Consider the following 17,215-nt stretch of genomic DNA (forward strand, 5'->3'; position numbering starts at 1 on the left):
GGGTCCTGACAGCTTCAAACTACATCCCCATTATTTAAGAGGGTCCTGAAAACTAAACTAAATCCTATTATCCAGGAAGGTACTAAAAATTTGAAACTAAATTGCATTATCCAGGAGGGGCCTGAAAACTTTGAAATTAAATCTCATTATCCAGGAGGGTCCTGAGAGTTTGAAAATGTATTCCACTATCCAAGAGGGTCCTGACAACTTAAAACTACTTCCCCATTATCCATGGAGGTCCTAAAAACTTAAAATTAAATTTCATTATCTAGGAGGGTTCTGAAAATTTGAAACTATATCCCATGATCCAGAAGGGTCCTGAAAACTTGAAACTAAATCATGTTATAAAGGAGGGTCCTGAGAACTCAATTAAATCTCATTATCTATGAGGGTCCTGAAATTTAAAAATTAAATCCCATTATCCATGAGGGTCCTGAAAACTTAAAACTATATCCCATTATCCAAGAGGGTCCTGAAAACTTTGAAATTAAATCTCATTATCCTGGAGGGTCCTGAACATTTGAAACTAAGTCCCATTATCTAGGAGGGTCCTAAAAACTTACGGTTGAACCTATCTGGAACATGCTTTCTTCATGGAGGATTCCTGCAGAACAAACAAAATTTCCTGCCCCTGTTACCATCAAAGAAAATCTTGTCAGTTTGAAAGTGTGGTGGTTAGTTTGTGGCACCCTTGCTGAAGGTGTCTGCTTTTTTGCCATTGTCGTGCTTTGTTCCGATTAGCTACTTTGGGCTTGCAAAGAATTGTTTGACCTTCTGATCGAACTTCAACAACAAAACCCTAAATGACCCGAGTAGCTTACTCTCAACCTGTTGTACGACACCTCTGTCCTGACAATTTTGAACTTTTGTATTTCCTCAAAATTCACGAATCACTTGACCTCTTGAACTCCCATTAACACCTTATTGCTCATTCCGAATCATGGCATTTATGATGTTCACTGGCCAGACTTTGCTTTGTGCAATTGAAAGTCGGTAATAAGCATTGAAATCCTTTCTTGGTTGCTTAACAAGTCTACCATTGAAAAAGACCTAGAGAAGTAGACCCAAAAGAAACGAAGCAAAGTGACTTCGAAAGATAGGAATAAAGAGGAAAATTTTGAGCAAAGATGACAATTTAAGGAAGAATGGAAAAGTGACTTATCTGAGTGAGGCAGCTGGCTCCAATGATCATGACATGCATTTCGGATTAATCAGCCCAGACCATTCACCTAATCACATTTCACTTCATGACCCGCCTTCATACTTTAAACGGAGATTTCCATAATCTAATCTCTCTACATAGTCACGAACCACATTCGTCTTGTGGTGTCCTGAAGGGTTTTCACCAACAAACTTCTCTCATTTGTTCAACTCTCAACTCACCGTCACTTTACATTGCCCGTGAGGGTTTTTACCAATAAAACTCTCTCATTTTAATTTTTCTCTCAGCTTTCCATCATCTTACAGTGCCCGTGAGGGTTTTCACCAAAAAAACTCTCTCATTTATTCATTTTTCTTGTGCATGAATAGAGTTTTACCCATGATGCGAATCATACATCTCTCTCGCTTTACTTGGAATTCCCCAATGATTGATCATAAAGTCTTTCTTTGTATTGGGTTGCGGGCTTTTGGACTGGTTAAAAAGAAAAAGCGGCATGCCGGCTTAAAAATAGTTTAAAATAACAGGGTTCGAAATTACAACTTTTGGAATCAGATCTTTTGCAACACCAACTTCTGCCCCAGTTTCTTTGAGTCTGGGGAATTTTAAATTTTTATTTTGAGGGGATCGAACCGTGCAAGGTTGCTTTTGTATCCTTAAAAGGAATTAGGTCGAACGTAGTTCAAGACACAAGAGTTTGCTTTGTTTTGGTTACTTTTTCTTTTGCTTTCTTTTCTTTCCTTTTTTTTCTTTTCTTTCTTTTGCTTTACTTTTACTTTTTTCCATTTCTAAACTCTACTTCTGATTCCAAAAGAGGGGTATGAAGGAAAATAAATAAGGTTTTGTCACGACCCCAAATACCCGATCGTGATGGCGCCTATCATACTACTAGGCAAGCCAACCCAAACCATCAATCACATCAAAATTCTTTTATAAAACCATTTTCCAATATAAGATTAGATACCAATTTTCATAAGAAGTGTTTAAAATAGCCAAAATAATGCGGAATCCAATAAAAACATAAGAATACAGTCCCAAATATCTGGTGTCACGAGTCTACAGCCTCTACTACATAACTGACTGTCTGATACAACAAAAGTCTAGCAAAAATGCAGAAAAAGAACAAGATAAGAAGAAGATAACAGGGCTGCAGACGCCATGCAGCTATCTTGAAATCTCCGGCAACCTCTAAATCAGTTGAGGACCCTCACTCTACCACTCGGGCACCTGGATCTGCACACAAGGTGCAGGGAGTAACGTGAGTACGCCAACTCAGTAAGTAACTAAAGTAAATAATGTCTAAAAGAAGTGACGAGTAGTTCAAAATGCATATGACTGAATAATCAACAGAATAAAGGATCAACTTTACAGCTTAAAATAAGTTTCGCCATAGAATCATCATCTCTAGTTTAAAACATTTGAAATCAGATACTTAGCAATATATCCAACAGAGGCTTATTTAAAAGAAGAATGAAATCAGTGAAAACCTCATAAATGGGCCCTTTGGGCAAGGTATTACTCAGAATATGGCCTCTCAGGTAGCCTCTTTGTCACTCGTGACTCAGCTCTCGTCACTCAGTACTCACTCTCAGCACTCAGGCTCATTAATATCTCATAATAGTAATAATTATAGTAACCGCTGCGGCGTGCAGCCCGATCCATAACTTATAGTCGACTACGCTCACTAGGGGTGTACAGACTCCAGAGGGGCTCCTACAGCCTAAGCATCATATCGCTGTGGCGCGCAGCTCGGTCCAATATACATATCGCTGCAGCGTGCAGCCCGATCCAGATAAGTATTGTTACGGCGTGCAGCCCGATCCATAATATATACATATAATATCCTCACTATTAGGTTCTCAACCTCTCATGGTTATTAACCTCACAGCCTCTCGGGCACAACAACGGAAATTAGGGAACTCAACCCAAACAGTCCTCACAATTACAAGTGGAGTGATAAAACTAGTTTTAACATTTAAACAGGTAAAACATGACTGAGGATATGTTTTCAATAAGTAAAGTGAGGAAAACAGTAAAAATGCCCATAAGGGTCTCAACAGGTCGGCACAAGGCCCCAAACATGGCATATAACCCATAATATAGTATAAATATCAAAAATACGAAATAATATAATATTTCCAAATCAAATATGTGACTTAATAGTCGCTATGGGACGGACCAAGTCACAATCCCTACAGGTGCACGCCCACACGCTCGTCACCGCATTTATCAAAACAAGTCAAATACCGGGGTTTGTACCCTCAGTTCCAGATTTACAATGGTTACTGTGAGCACGTGATTTTTGCCTCACGAAAACTACTCCAAAATAAATCAAAAATAAAATAAATTTCTTTTAGTGTGCAATTTTTGAATTTGCGTGGTGTTAAATATTTGTGTTATGTCCGTAAATGTTTACTTTGTCATAATAAAATAAAAAATAAAATAAAATACATGTTGCATGCATATCTAGGATTTAATTATGCATTGATTCAAAATAAAATCACAAAAATATGCATTTTGTTCTATTTTAAATATTCCACTGTGTGATTAATGTTTTGTCTGTATGTTGAATAGTTGTTATAAAGTGATTAATATTGTTTAGAAGTTAAAATTGTTTTATAATTAAAATTAGAAAAATGAAAAATAAATTGAAAAAATAAAAAATATCGGACCTGGATTAAAATCCAGGCCCAAAACCAAGTTACCCCCCTCAGCCCAATCCAGGCAACCCAGGACCGGTCAAGACCTAACGACGACGTTTGGTCACATTTTATCAAGGACCGTTGGATCAAAGCCAACAAACGGCTGAGATCCTACGAACCTAACCCATAATCTTTACCCGACCCTTTGACCCGATCCAGCCTGACCCCGAATTTCAACCAAACGACAACGTTTGGTTAAGTGGATTGATCTCAACCGTGCATCTTAATTGATCCAACGGATGAGATCAATCCACCCCACCCCTATATAAGGCCCAAACCCCTACCCCGGCCCCTAACTGAACACCCCCCTCCTCTCTACTGTTCATCATCCCTTCCGAAACCAAACCCCTAATTCTAGCCGCCCTTATTCCCCACCGCCTGAAACCCGGCGGCATCAACGCCGCCGGTCACCACCTTAACACCCCAGAACCCCCTGAACACCCTCTATCCGAATATGTTATCCGCTTGGCTCGAATCTCCCTGAAGGTTCTCGAATCTTCATTTGAAGATTCGAGCCAAACTCAGATCTAAACCAAACAGCCCCTAGTTAACACCAAATCACCCCTGGGCTTCCCTCACCCTTGTGTCGTCTTTGTTTCCCTTCGAATCTACCCGGAAATGTTCGGATTTAAAATCCAAGATCTGAAACCCTAAATTTCCAATCTTGGAATCTTTTTCAAATACAAATGAAGGATTGAGGTTTAATCGACCTTAGTCAAAGTATTTTCAGTTGAAAATACTTCGACTAAGGTCTGTTTGATTTCAAAAAAAAAGTCAAGTGGAATTCTAGTCTGAATAAATTTGAAGGATTCAGAGGTATTTTTCTATTTTCTTTTGTGTATTCTACGTGTATTTTTGTTTGTTTTAATAACCTGTTAATTTTTCATATTTTTTGTTTGATTAATTCTGTCATTTTTGTCTCATACCCGTATGTCTGATCAAATAAATGAATTGTTTCTGTTGGTTATGTTTGTTCACAATGTGTGTAATCGACCCGATTAAATTCGTCGATTAGTTACATTATGAATTCCCGTTTGTGATAATACTGATTGAAATAATCTGTTTCTATAGACTGTTTGTTGACAATTGTTGAAGATAATCAGTTTGATTAATACTCATCAGATTTAATCATCCTCGATTATATTTCAATAAGTCTGTCAAAAGAATGCTGCGTGTATGTTGAAATTTTAAACCAGTTGGTTCCAGGGCATTGTCAGTATATTGACAATGCTCCTGTATTTGTTTGCTTTTTAGTTCAGTTTTGAATTTCAATTGAAATAATCCTGCATGTTTTGTGTAATGTTAGTGTGTTTTATTCAGGTTCAGTATTCAATTGAGAATCCTCTGTTTAAATTCAATTCTTGTGAATAAATGTGGTATACTGTCTCAAATCATAGGATTGGTTATAGCTGTGAGAACAGATTGTAGAATCTGTTCTGATTTTTTCGTATAAAGACAGTAAAAAACAGTAGGTCAGGGGTATTTCTGGGAATGAAACAGTAAAAACAGTGTGTTAGTGCTAGTGTATTATAATGAAATGTTAGTGGCTATATTTTAAGATAATAATGGGGAACAAGGGATAATGGGGCTGCTTAAAATCAGGATAAGATCATTTAAAGTATTCAAAAGCAGTTTTTAATGGAACTTTCTGATTTTAAAAGAAGAAGGGGGTCCAAGAAGCACTAAAAGGAAATAGGACAGACCTGTATAAGTACAGGGACTGGAAATTTGAAAAGAGATCAGATTTTAAGAGGGAATTTGGAGAGAGAGAAATCAATTTTTAGACAGAGAGTTTAGAGGCAGTTTTCAGAGAGTTTTTTAAGAGAGGCTGATTTTTAAAGCATTAGGGAATACACACAGAAATACATATACATTTGAGAAAAACAGAAAGAAAGAAATAGAAATAGAATCAGAAACAGAAATCTGAGAGGAAGGAAGAAAAATAGCAAAAGAAACAGAAAATAGAACACTTGCATACACACAGAATCTGAAACAGATAATAGAAAAGAAAGAAGGAAAAGCTGAAACAGTGTTTCTGGAATCTGTCCTGGTTTGTTTGTCAGCATTGTTTGGTTTAAGTTTGGAATTCTTCTTAAATTTCTGTTACTGCTCGTCTGGTTTCACGGGTCTTATTATTGCTCAAATCTGTGGAAATACTGCTATTCTGCTGATTTTTATTACTGCTGCAACTGCTGAAATTTACTCCTTCATTTCCAGGTACATATCTTTTAAAATTCTATGTCGAAAAGAGACTCTTCATGATAAATCAATGAAGTTTGAATTGCAATTCTATTTTTCATTTATCTAAGTTCATTATTGTAAATTTCAGTTTTGTTTCATGTTGTTTAATATAGTAGTATGCTTGCCATGTTAATTATCAGCTGATCATTCTCTTTTGAAATTCATATAAGTGTTGTAATACTATTATCTATTCCAGAATTTCATTAAAGTATAGTTATGATTGAATTGTCAAGATAGGGAATATGGCATGAAGTTGGCTATTAATTAAGTTTTACGACATTGTTAGGAGGTATTAAGGGAAGCCTGGGAATACCAAGAAGATGCGTGGTTAGTGTATTTCGATTATTTGGTTGTGGATTAAGGCTAGATGATGATTGGTTGCATTTTATCCATATATGGCGTAATAGTGATTATGGTTAACATCAATAGTCAAAAGTGGCATTAGTATATTCCGCTATGTTTGCAAACGTCAAAATATGACGAATAATGTTGTATGCAATATCATCTTATTAAGTCAATTATGTAGATTTGTTCTCTCTCTTAATAACAAATGGCCTGAGAATTTTACAATGCGAATGTTAGTGTTTAGCAATGATTCACATAAATTGAGAATCAAATCGGTTAGATTATATATATACCTTACGTTCAACCCTAAGCAGAATTAACAAAATAATTAGGCATATTAGATTAAAAGCAAGTATATGAGAATAAGATGAGATGTACAAGCACAAATTGCAACACTTTATATCAATGGTAATTAGAAATAGAATTTGCACTAAATAAATAATGAAAAATTGTTCAAAAATACTTCTTCCCTTCATAAATCATTTTTGTTAGTTTCATATACAATTCATTCTTTGGCATATATATATGTTGTATTTGCTAAAAATCAAATTTTTATTCTTTTCTTTGAATTTGAATAGTTGGGATGAATATAATTTATACTCGGAAATTATAATCGACGGGCAACATTTAATAAATTGTGAATTCTTTTAAAAGAATTTAAAGGCATCCCTTAAATGTGAATTTCTCAGGAATTTCATATAAAATGTGTAGATATAATAAACAATTCGTGGAAAACCCATAATACCATTAAGAATATTTGGCGTAATTAGGGATACGCTCGCGTAACCTGATTATATTGATAAAAGCAATTCGAATTATGCGTACGCACAATTTCGAGCGAATATTTAATAAAAGGGATTTCTTCGAGGATGTAAAAATAATTTCATATAACCCGGGATGTGCAGTTCACTGTTTAAATATAAGGGTGGTGACGTTCTTAATTCTATTTTAAATCACGAACATATGAATTTGTAATAAAGGATATAATATGATCAATTATATTGTGTACACGTATGCGTGACATGATCCCCGTAATTATGAAAGGTATATAATACGAATATACGTACGCGTAATTCGTTTATATAATTGTAAACAATAAGTAAAAACGGTAGTAAAATCATGCAATAAAAACGTATTTAGTAAAAATCAAGATAATTAAGCCAATAATAAAAATAGTTGAGCGACCGTGCTAGAACCACAGAATTCGGAAATGCCTAACACCTTCTTCCGGATTAACAGAATTCCTTACTCAGGATTTCTGGTTCGCAGAATAATAAACAGAGTCATATTCTCCTCGATTCAGGGATTAAAACCGGTGACTTGGGACGCCTTAAAATTCCCAGGTGGCGACTCTGAAATAATTAAATAAATCCCGTTTCGACTGTCCTTCAATTGGAGAAAACTCCCCACGCGCCCCGCGGGCGTGGTAAAAAGGAGGTGCGACAGCTCAGGCGACTCTGCTGGGGACAAAGTGTTATCTTCTGTAACCCAAAACCACTGGTTCAGGGTTTAAAGAATTCGAGCTTAAAATAATTGTTATAGTTGGCTTTATTTATTATCTGATTTTTTTACATGATATATGCCCAATGTGCTAAATGACACTTTTACCGCTTTAATATTATTTGAATTATGAATATATACAACTGCTACGAAACCCCCTTCTTTCTGAGTCTTCTAAATTTATGGTGCACACGTGCGCGTGGCCCACCTTTCTGTTAAAGTCATACCAAATAAGACGAAGTTGGGACAAGTAACTAGGCCGGGTAGACTTTCGTGCTCCCGGTACGTTGCCCCCGCTTCGGCTCAAACTGTCCGTTTGGGTAAGCCAGGTTTAGAACAATCAACCTCAGGTTTTTCACCTAGAATAACTCAGCCATGTACCGGATCCCTAGTAGGAACGTCTATTTGCATCATGTACATTTGGCCTTGGAGACTCAACACAGGGGTTGGGTCTGTCTAGGACAGGTGAACCCGAAACAAAAAGACCATCCTGATGCATCCTACTTGCTACTTGTGCATTCATTTGCCTCGAACATGCTTGTTGACCAGCTTAAATGAAATCATGGTGAGAAGAGAGGAATAAAATGAGTTGTTTTAAAAATTTCAAAAAAAAAAAATAGTTTTAAATCTTGAAATAAAAGTGTTTAATAAATAAAAAAATTTGAAAATGATTTTTTAGTGGATATTTTCAAAATGAGTCTTGACTTTATTAAATTAAATTTCAGATACAAAATGAGCACCACGCAAAACCCCCCATCCACGAATACAGAAGAGTTTCTATTTCAGCTTCAAATGTGGTGGTATGATTTAGGCGAAGATGGTCAAAAATGGGTCGTCAAGCATTTGGGAAATCTCACGGATATTATGAAAGTTAAACCCCGTGATGATCTGATTGCGGCGTTAGTAACTTTTTGGGACCCTGTTCACAATGTCTTTCGTTTCTCTGACTTCGAGCTTACTCCTACATTAGAGGAGATAGCTGGATATGCTGGTTTTGACGGAAGTCTAAGAAATCAAAGCCTGATATTCACAAAGGCTCCCTCGGTACATCGATTCTTCGGTCTTCTGAACATCAGCAGTCAAATCAGGAAAAGCAATGTCATCAATGGATGTTGTTCCTTCAACTTTTTGTATTCAAGGTTCGGAAAGTCAGATGGGTTCGAAATTCATGAGAAAGGCCTTACTAACAAGCAAAACAAAGACACTTGGCAGATTCACCGTCGCTTTGCCTTCATGGTGGCTTTTCTAGGAATCATGGTCTTCCCAAACAAAGAGCGAACAATTGATATTCGCACCGCGAAAGTTGTGCAAATCCTCACCACCAAAGAAAATCACACCCTTGTCCCCATCATTCTATCAGACATTTATCGGGCTTTGACTTTATGTAAATCAGGAGCAAAAGTCTTCGAAGGATGCAAAATTTTGTTGCAAATGTGGGTGATTGAACATCTCCAACAACAGCCCAAGATCATACAGTATGGGCCAAACAATGATAATTATATTGAGAGTTATGAGGAAAGAATAAAAAATTATCAGGCTCCAGAAGGGATAGAAGCATGGGTATCTCATCTAAGGGTTTTGACGGCAAATCAAATTGAATGGACTTTGGGATGGCTCCCGATGAGGGAAGTGATACACATGTCAACCTCAAATAGTTATCTGATACTATTGGGATTGAGAAGCATCCAGCCGTATGCGCCACTAAGAGTCCTAAGACAACTAGGGAGATATCAAGTAGTTCCTGATGATGAAGATTTGAGTATGCAAGTAATCGAATTACACCCAGAAGCCACTATTCCCGAGGCTCTACTTCAGCAGATGTGGAATGGATGTCGATACTTGAAAAGTGATACTCAAGTCCCAGACACTACAAAGGGTGAGATAAATCCTGGATATGCAAGGTGGTTTGAAAAACGGTCTCGCGTGGATGATGTACCAGAGCCTGAGCTAAGAAGGCCAACAAAAAGACCCCATGTTCAAAACTTCAATGATAAAATCCAAGAGCGGTTGATCTGGGGAGAAAAGGAAAAAGGGTACAAAGCAACTATCCATGCCCTAAAAGAAAATCTGAGAAGCCTCAGTTTGGAGAAAGATTTGCAAGCACAAGAAGCCGAAGGCGAGAAGAAGAGTCTAGCTTGTGAGAATGAAAATCTTCATGCTCGATTCCAAAAAATGAAAAGAGTTTCTGAAACACCAAAGAGGAGCTGGAAGGATCAAAAAACCATCGCCAATCTTTTTGAAAGAATGCAAGATTATGATTCCATTCTTGCGGAAAACGAAAGGGCGTTGAGCAAAGCAAAAGAAAGGATCCAACAATTAAACGAAGAGGCCAGATCTAATAAGGAACGCCAAGATAGGCAATCCGAAAAAGACAGGGCACAATTCAAGAAGGAAAAAGACCATTGGATACGATCAGAAGACCAGCTTCGTGCACAACTAGAAGAGACAAGAAGATGCAACAGAGAACATCAACAAGCAGACATCGACAGGGAAAGAGCGCATGCAAGATTAGAGCAGGCCAGACTCCGAGCTCTATTAGAATCAGCTCTAGATCGTGAAAATCGTGTCAGAGATATAGCCACCACTCGTCAGCAGCAATTGCAGAACAAAGACCAACGTCTCCAAGATTTCAGGGCACAAATCCATGACCTGGCGGTCTACACTTCTCAAAGTTACGTAAACTGCCAAGGAATGGATTATGAAAGGTTTACAGAGCATGCACCCATTTTTGCCCATCATCTAGCAATGGAGTTGGAAAGGATGTATCGTACGTTGGGAGGTCATCCAGGTCAAGCCCCACATTGAGCAAATAATCTAATAATTTACAACACAAGTGGTAAGTGGGGCACGTTGTGAGATGTTAAGAATTGTATCTTTTATTTTGATTTAAGTGTGTGTGTTTCAAGCCATTTTCTTACAAAGTTTTCAAATGTAATGTCTGTTCGTCTTTGTATAATGAATAAAAGTGTTTGCCTCATGTCCATACGGGGGCATAATACGTAGGCAATCTTTATAAGATTCGACCACCACAATAAGGAATATAATAAATAAAATAAAAGTGAGTAACAATAAAAATTTCAAGAAAGCTGGGACGACACAAGCGGCCGAGCAAATGCATAATAGAAAGGGGATATTTGTCTAGGAGCATTGCATCTCAACGTGTAATTATATATGTGTTAAACTCTCAAGACTAACAAGTATTGTTCATTTCCAGAATTCAAGCAGTTAGTTTCTCTAAAGAGTATACTGGCATATTATCATTATCACACGAGATCAAAAGGACCAATACCCGAAAGTATGTCTATCCCAGATGTTGACACAGGTATTGAGCTAGAGGAGATGGATGTCGGGAAAATGAAAGAAGAGATGTTTAAACTCAAGCAGCAAATGGCTGAGATGTACCAAGCCTGGTCTACAGGACAGTTACCCCCATCTTACCCAACTAACCCTGCTCCATCAATGACCCAAACTCAGGATAATATTACCACTGAATTATCCCCAAATTTCCCCATTTACCAGCACTACCGAGGCACCACCTCTCAGACACCGCAGTCTCCACCTCCGAAACCAGTTCCATATTTTCCTCCACCTATGACTCCTGTTTTCGTAGCACCTCCCCCTGCTACATTCCACAAATCTCCTAGTGAGCCTACATTCCAGGCCCAGGACAACCAATATTACCCCCTAGAGCCCACCCTCAAAGCCTCTGAAATCCATTCAACTGCTCCTCGTTTTGATCTCCCAACCGAAATTGACAAGCCAACCAAAAATGCTTAACAAGAAGAGATGTTTAGGAAGGTCAAGAGTCTAGAACAATCGTTCAGAGACATGCGAGGATTAGGTGGGCAAGTCAGTGTAGCATACAAAGATTTGTGCTTATTCCCAAATGTACAATTACCAGTTGGCTTCAAGATGCCCAAATTTGACCTATACAACGGGCACGGCGACCCAGTAGCCCACTTAAGGGGTTTCTGCAGCAAGATGCGAGGAGCTGGGGGAAAGGACGAATTATTGATGGCTTACTTCAGTCAAAGTTTAAGCGGATCAGCTTTGGAGTGGTATACACGCCAGGACCATGGGAGATGGTACACCTGGGATGACCTGGCACAGGCATTCGCATACCATTTCCAATACAATCTGGAAATCATCCCAGATCGACTATCTTTGACAAAATTTGAGAAGAAACACAATGAAAGTTTCAGAGAGTACGGCTTCCGGTGGAGAGAACAGGCAGCAAGAGTGGATCCTCCTATGAAGGAGAGTGAAATGGTAGACTACTTCCTCCAAGCCTTGGAACCAACTTACTATGCCCATTTGGTTTCAGCAGTAGGTAAATCATTCAACGAGGTAGTAAAAATGGGAGGTATGGTGGAAGAAGGCCTCAAGACAAATAAAATCATGAGCTATTCAGCAATTAAGGCAACTACTCAAGCTATTCAAGGCGGGGTGGGAGGAATCGAAAGAAAGAAGAGGGAAGAGGCAGCAGTAGTTGATTCAGGAATTTGGTCAGGACCAAGAGGTTCACCGCCTTACTATAATCAACAACGACCTCTCCAATCAACTTACCACCACGATTCATCCCAACACTACTATCACCCTTCGGAGCCTCATTTTTCCATTAACCATGCGCAAGCATACAATCAGCCACTTGTTCACACTAATTGGCGTGCTCCTGCCATACCAAGTACTTACTCACGAGCCTATCCCGGACCAGGTTTCAGGCCTAGGCCAGCATTCAGGGGAGAAAGGGAACAGAAAAAGAAAACCTACACTCCATTGGGAGAGTCTTACACCAGTCTGTTCCACAGGCTGAGACAGCTGGACATGCTAAGACCAATACAATCCAAGCTACCCAATCCTCCTCCAAAGAATCTGGATTACACCATTAGCTGTGAGTATTGCTCCGGTACACCAGGCCATGATACGGAGAAATGCTGGCATTCGAAAAATGCAATACAAGAGCTGATCGATACTAATAAAATCGAGGTTCAAACCCCGAAGCTCCCAATATCAATAGAAATCCAATGCCAGCCCATCAGGAGGCTAATATGATAGAAATCATACAAGCTGATGGGGAGACAAAGAAGCCGTCACAAACTGTCAAGATGATCAGGTCTCATGAAGCCGAGCCAGATAAGCAGTTAACAGAGAAGAAGCCGGTACCTAAGCAGGACAAAAATGGTGATGAACCATTTATGGTTGTCGAGAAGGGATCATCAAGCAAAGTTGCCACAAAACAAGAAAGGCCGAAGGTGATAGTACCAGGGGTTGCCAACAAACCCATTGTATTCGTGGAAGGAGCCCGTACAGATCGGGTTATTATCACACCTGTAACCCAGCTGCCAGTCATCAACAACAAAGCCATCCCATGGAACTATGAACGGGTGACTGTAATGTACAAGGGAAAAGAAGTCAAGGAAGAAGTGTGTGAGGTGCAAGGCTTGACTCGTTCGGGAAGATGTTTTACGCCCGAAGAGTTAAGAAAAACTAAAAATAATCCAACACCAATAAAGAGAGCTGTGACGGAAGAAGAGGCGGAAGAGTTTTTAAGAAAAATGAAACTCCATGATTATTCTGTTGTGGATCAATTGAAGAAGACGCCCGCTCAAATTTCATTGTTGTCATTACTGATCCATTCAGAGGAGCACCGTCTGGCTTTGATGAAAATCCTGAATGAGGCTCATGTTCCTGAAAAAATCTCTGTAAATCATTTGGGAAGAATAGCCAACAGAATCTTTGAGGCAAACAGAATTACATTTTCTGATGATGAATTGCCTGTGGAAGGTACCGAGCACAACAGAGCTCTTTACCTCACCGTGAAATGTGAAAACTCCGTAGTAACCCGGGTATTGGTTGACAATGGGTCAAGTGCAAACATCTGCCCTCTCTCCACTTTAAGCAAATTGAAAATCAAAGAGGAGAGGATCCAGGAGAATAGTATTTGCGTACGGGGTTTAACCGGTAGAAGCAGAGATTCACGTGGAGACATAGTGTTGGAACTAACAATAGGGCCAGTTAAATTCACAATGGAGTTTCAAGTACTGGACATAACTGTTTCTTATAATTTGTTGTTGGGTCGACCATGGATCCATGCTGCTAAAGCAGTCCCGTCAACACTACACCAGGCGGTCAAGTTTGAATGGGATCATCAAGAAATAGTTGTGCATGGGGAAGAAAGTTTAAATGCTCACAGCAGTGCCATTGTACCGGTCGAGGGAATAGAAAATGACCAGGGACCATGGGTATACCAAGTGGCCGACACAGTGTCGGTAGAGAAAATTCCAGAGGGGAAGTACCTTCCGAATCCAAAAATATCCTCGGCATCAGTCATTGTAGCCTATGAAATGTTAAAAAATGGTTTTATACCCGGCAAAGGTCTAGGCTCATCGTTGCAAGGAATTACACAACCAGTATCTCTCCCCGAGAACTGGGGAACATTCGGTTTGGGGTTCATACCCACTGTCAAATACGTGATAAAAGCCAGAAAGTTGAAACACAAGGCATGGGTTCTTCCAAAACCAGTCCCACGTCTATCAAAGTCTTTTGTCAAGACCGGTGCTAAAAATCGCTCGATAACAACAATTCCTATATCCCGGGTCAATCCTGAGGAGGAATTAATTGAAAGATTCGAGAAATTGTTTAATGATGTGAATATGTTGGAAAGCGGAGAAGGGTGTAGCAACGCAGAAGTTCAATTCGTTGGGCCAGAAACAAAGCTTAATAATTGGAAAGCCACTCCTCTCCCCATTCGAAAGGAGTCTTGGTAGTTTATTTTGATTTTCTTTCAGTTTGTTTGGGTTACCTCAGGGTTGTAATCCCAATGCTTATCTTACAGTTTGTTTGAAGTGTGCAAACCTTGTTATCTTTCATCATCCAATAAAATACAGTTTCCTTTTTCATTATCATTCCTGATAGTTTTCTTTTCCCTTTTTCTTTTTTCTGTACAGTTCTTTTTACGCTGGCTCTAGTGATATGGCATGCATGAGGAATCCTCAGCCCAGTCTTAAAAATCAATCTGGTTCCGAAGTAATAATTCAAGAAATATATTGTGATTATGAATCAGAATATGATGAAGATGAGGTTTTTGAAGAGATTAGTAAAGAGTTAATTCACTTTGAGGAAAAAATCAAACCTAACTTGAGTGATACCGAGGACATCAATATAGGGGACACGAGTAATATCCGGGAAACTAAAATAAGTGTCCATCTCGAACCAAAGATCCGAGAAGAGTTAATTAAAGCACTCATAGAATTCAAAGATGTTTTTGCATGGTCATATGACGACATGCCGGGCCTGAGCACTGATTTAGTGGTTCACAAATTGCCCACCGATCCAACGGTGCCTCCTGTCAAGCAGAGGCTGAGAAAATTCAAGCCTGATATGAGTGTGAGAATTAAGGAAGAAATCACCAAACAGTTGGAAGCAAAGGTCATTCGAGTCACTCGATATCCTGTTTGGTTAGCTAATATCGTTCCTGTACCAAAGAAAGACGGCAAAATTAGAGTATGCGTCGACTACCGCAATCTCAACAAAGCAAGTCCAAAGGATAATTTCCCATTACCCAATATCCATATTTTGATCGACAATTGTGCCAAGCATGATATAGGATCTTTCGTGGATTGTTATGCCGGGTATCATCAAATTCTAATGGATGAAGAAGATGCAGAAAAGACGGCATTCATCACACCATGGGGAACTTATTGCTACCGGGTAATGCCATTCGGTTTGAAGAACGCCGGAGCAACCTACATAAGAGCGATGACCACAGTGTTTCATGATATGATACACAAGGAGATTGAGGTATACGTGGACGATGTAATCATATAATCAAAGCATCAGACTGACCACGTTGGGGATTTGAGGAAATTCTTCTTAAGACTTCGAAGGTACAACCTCAAGCTTAACCCTGCCAAATGCGCATTTGGAGTTCCATCTGGAAAGTTGCTGGGATTCATAGTCAGTCGACGAGGTATCGAGCTAGACCCATCAAAAATCAAAGCCATCCAAGAATTGCCACCTCCAAAGAACAAAACTGAAGTAATGAGTTTGTTGGGAAGGTTGAATTACATCAGCAGGTTTATTGCTCAGCTTACAACAACCTGTGAGCCTATTTTCAAATTGTTGAAAAAAGATGCTGCGGTCGAATGGACCGACGAGTGTCAGGAGGAGTTTGACAAGATAAAAGGATACCTATCAAGCCCACCCGTGTTGGTCCCGCCAGAGCCAGGAAGACATCTGATTCTTTGCTTGACGGTCTTGGAAAATTCATTTGGTTGTGTATTGGGGCAACATGACCTCACTGGCTGAAAAGAACAGGCCATCTACTACCTTAGCAAGAAATTCACAGCTTATGAGGTTAAGTATACTCATCTGGAGAAGACATGCTGCGCCCTGACTTGGGTAGCTCAAAAATTGAAACACTATTTGTCGTCCTACACTACTTACCTCATTTCGCGTTTGGATCCGTTGAAATATATTTTTCAAAAGCATATGCCAACGGGAAGACTTGCAAAGTGGCAGATATTGCTCACAGAATTTGACATCATCTATGTGACTCGGACTGCAGTGAAAGCCCAAGCACTGGCTGATCATTTAGCTGAAAACCCGGTCGACGAGGAGTACGAGCCGGTGAAAACCTATTTTCCCGATGAAGAAATAATGCATATCGATGAGATGGAGAAAATTGATAAACTTGGCTGGAAACTTTTCTTTGATGGAGCCGCTAACATGAAAGGAGTCGGGATAGGAGCTGTAATCATTTCTGAAACAGGGCATCACTATCCTGTTACAGCTCAACTGCGATTTTATTGCACCAATAATATGGCTGAATATGAAGCTTGTATTATGGGGTTAAGGCTAGCCGCAAACATGGGTATCCAAGAAATCTTAGTCATGGGAGATTCAGATCTTCTGGTACATCAAATTCAAGGAGAATGGGAAACTCGAGACATGAAGCTCATACCATACCGACAATGTCTACATGATCTTTGTCAGCGTTTTCAATCAGTAGAGTTCCGGCATATTCCAAGGATCCATAATGAGGTCGCCGATGCATTGGCTACCTTGGCATCAATGTTGCACCATCCAGACAAAGCTTATGTGGATCCACTACATATTCGAGTCCACGATCAGCACGCTTATTGCAATATGGTTGAAGAAGAATTTGATGGTGAACCATGGTTCCACGATATCAAGGAGTATATCAGGATAGGGATATATCCCGCACAAACCACAGGAGATCAAAAGAGGACCATTAGGCGATTGGCAA

This window comes from Nicotiana sylvestris, chromosome 2, assembly GCF_000393655.2.
Source record: "Nicotiana sylvestris chromosome 2, ASM39365v2, whole genome shotgun sequence".
Taxonomy (NCBI): Eukaryota; Viridiplantae; Streptophyta; class Magnoliopsida; order Solanales; family Solanaceae; genus Nicotiana; species Nicotiana sylvestris.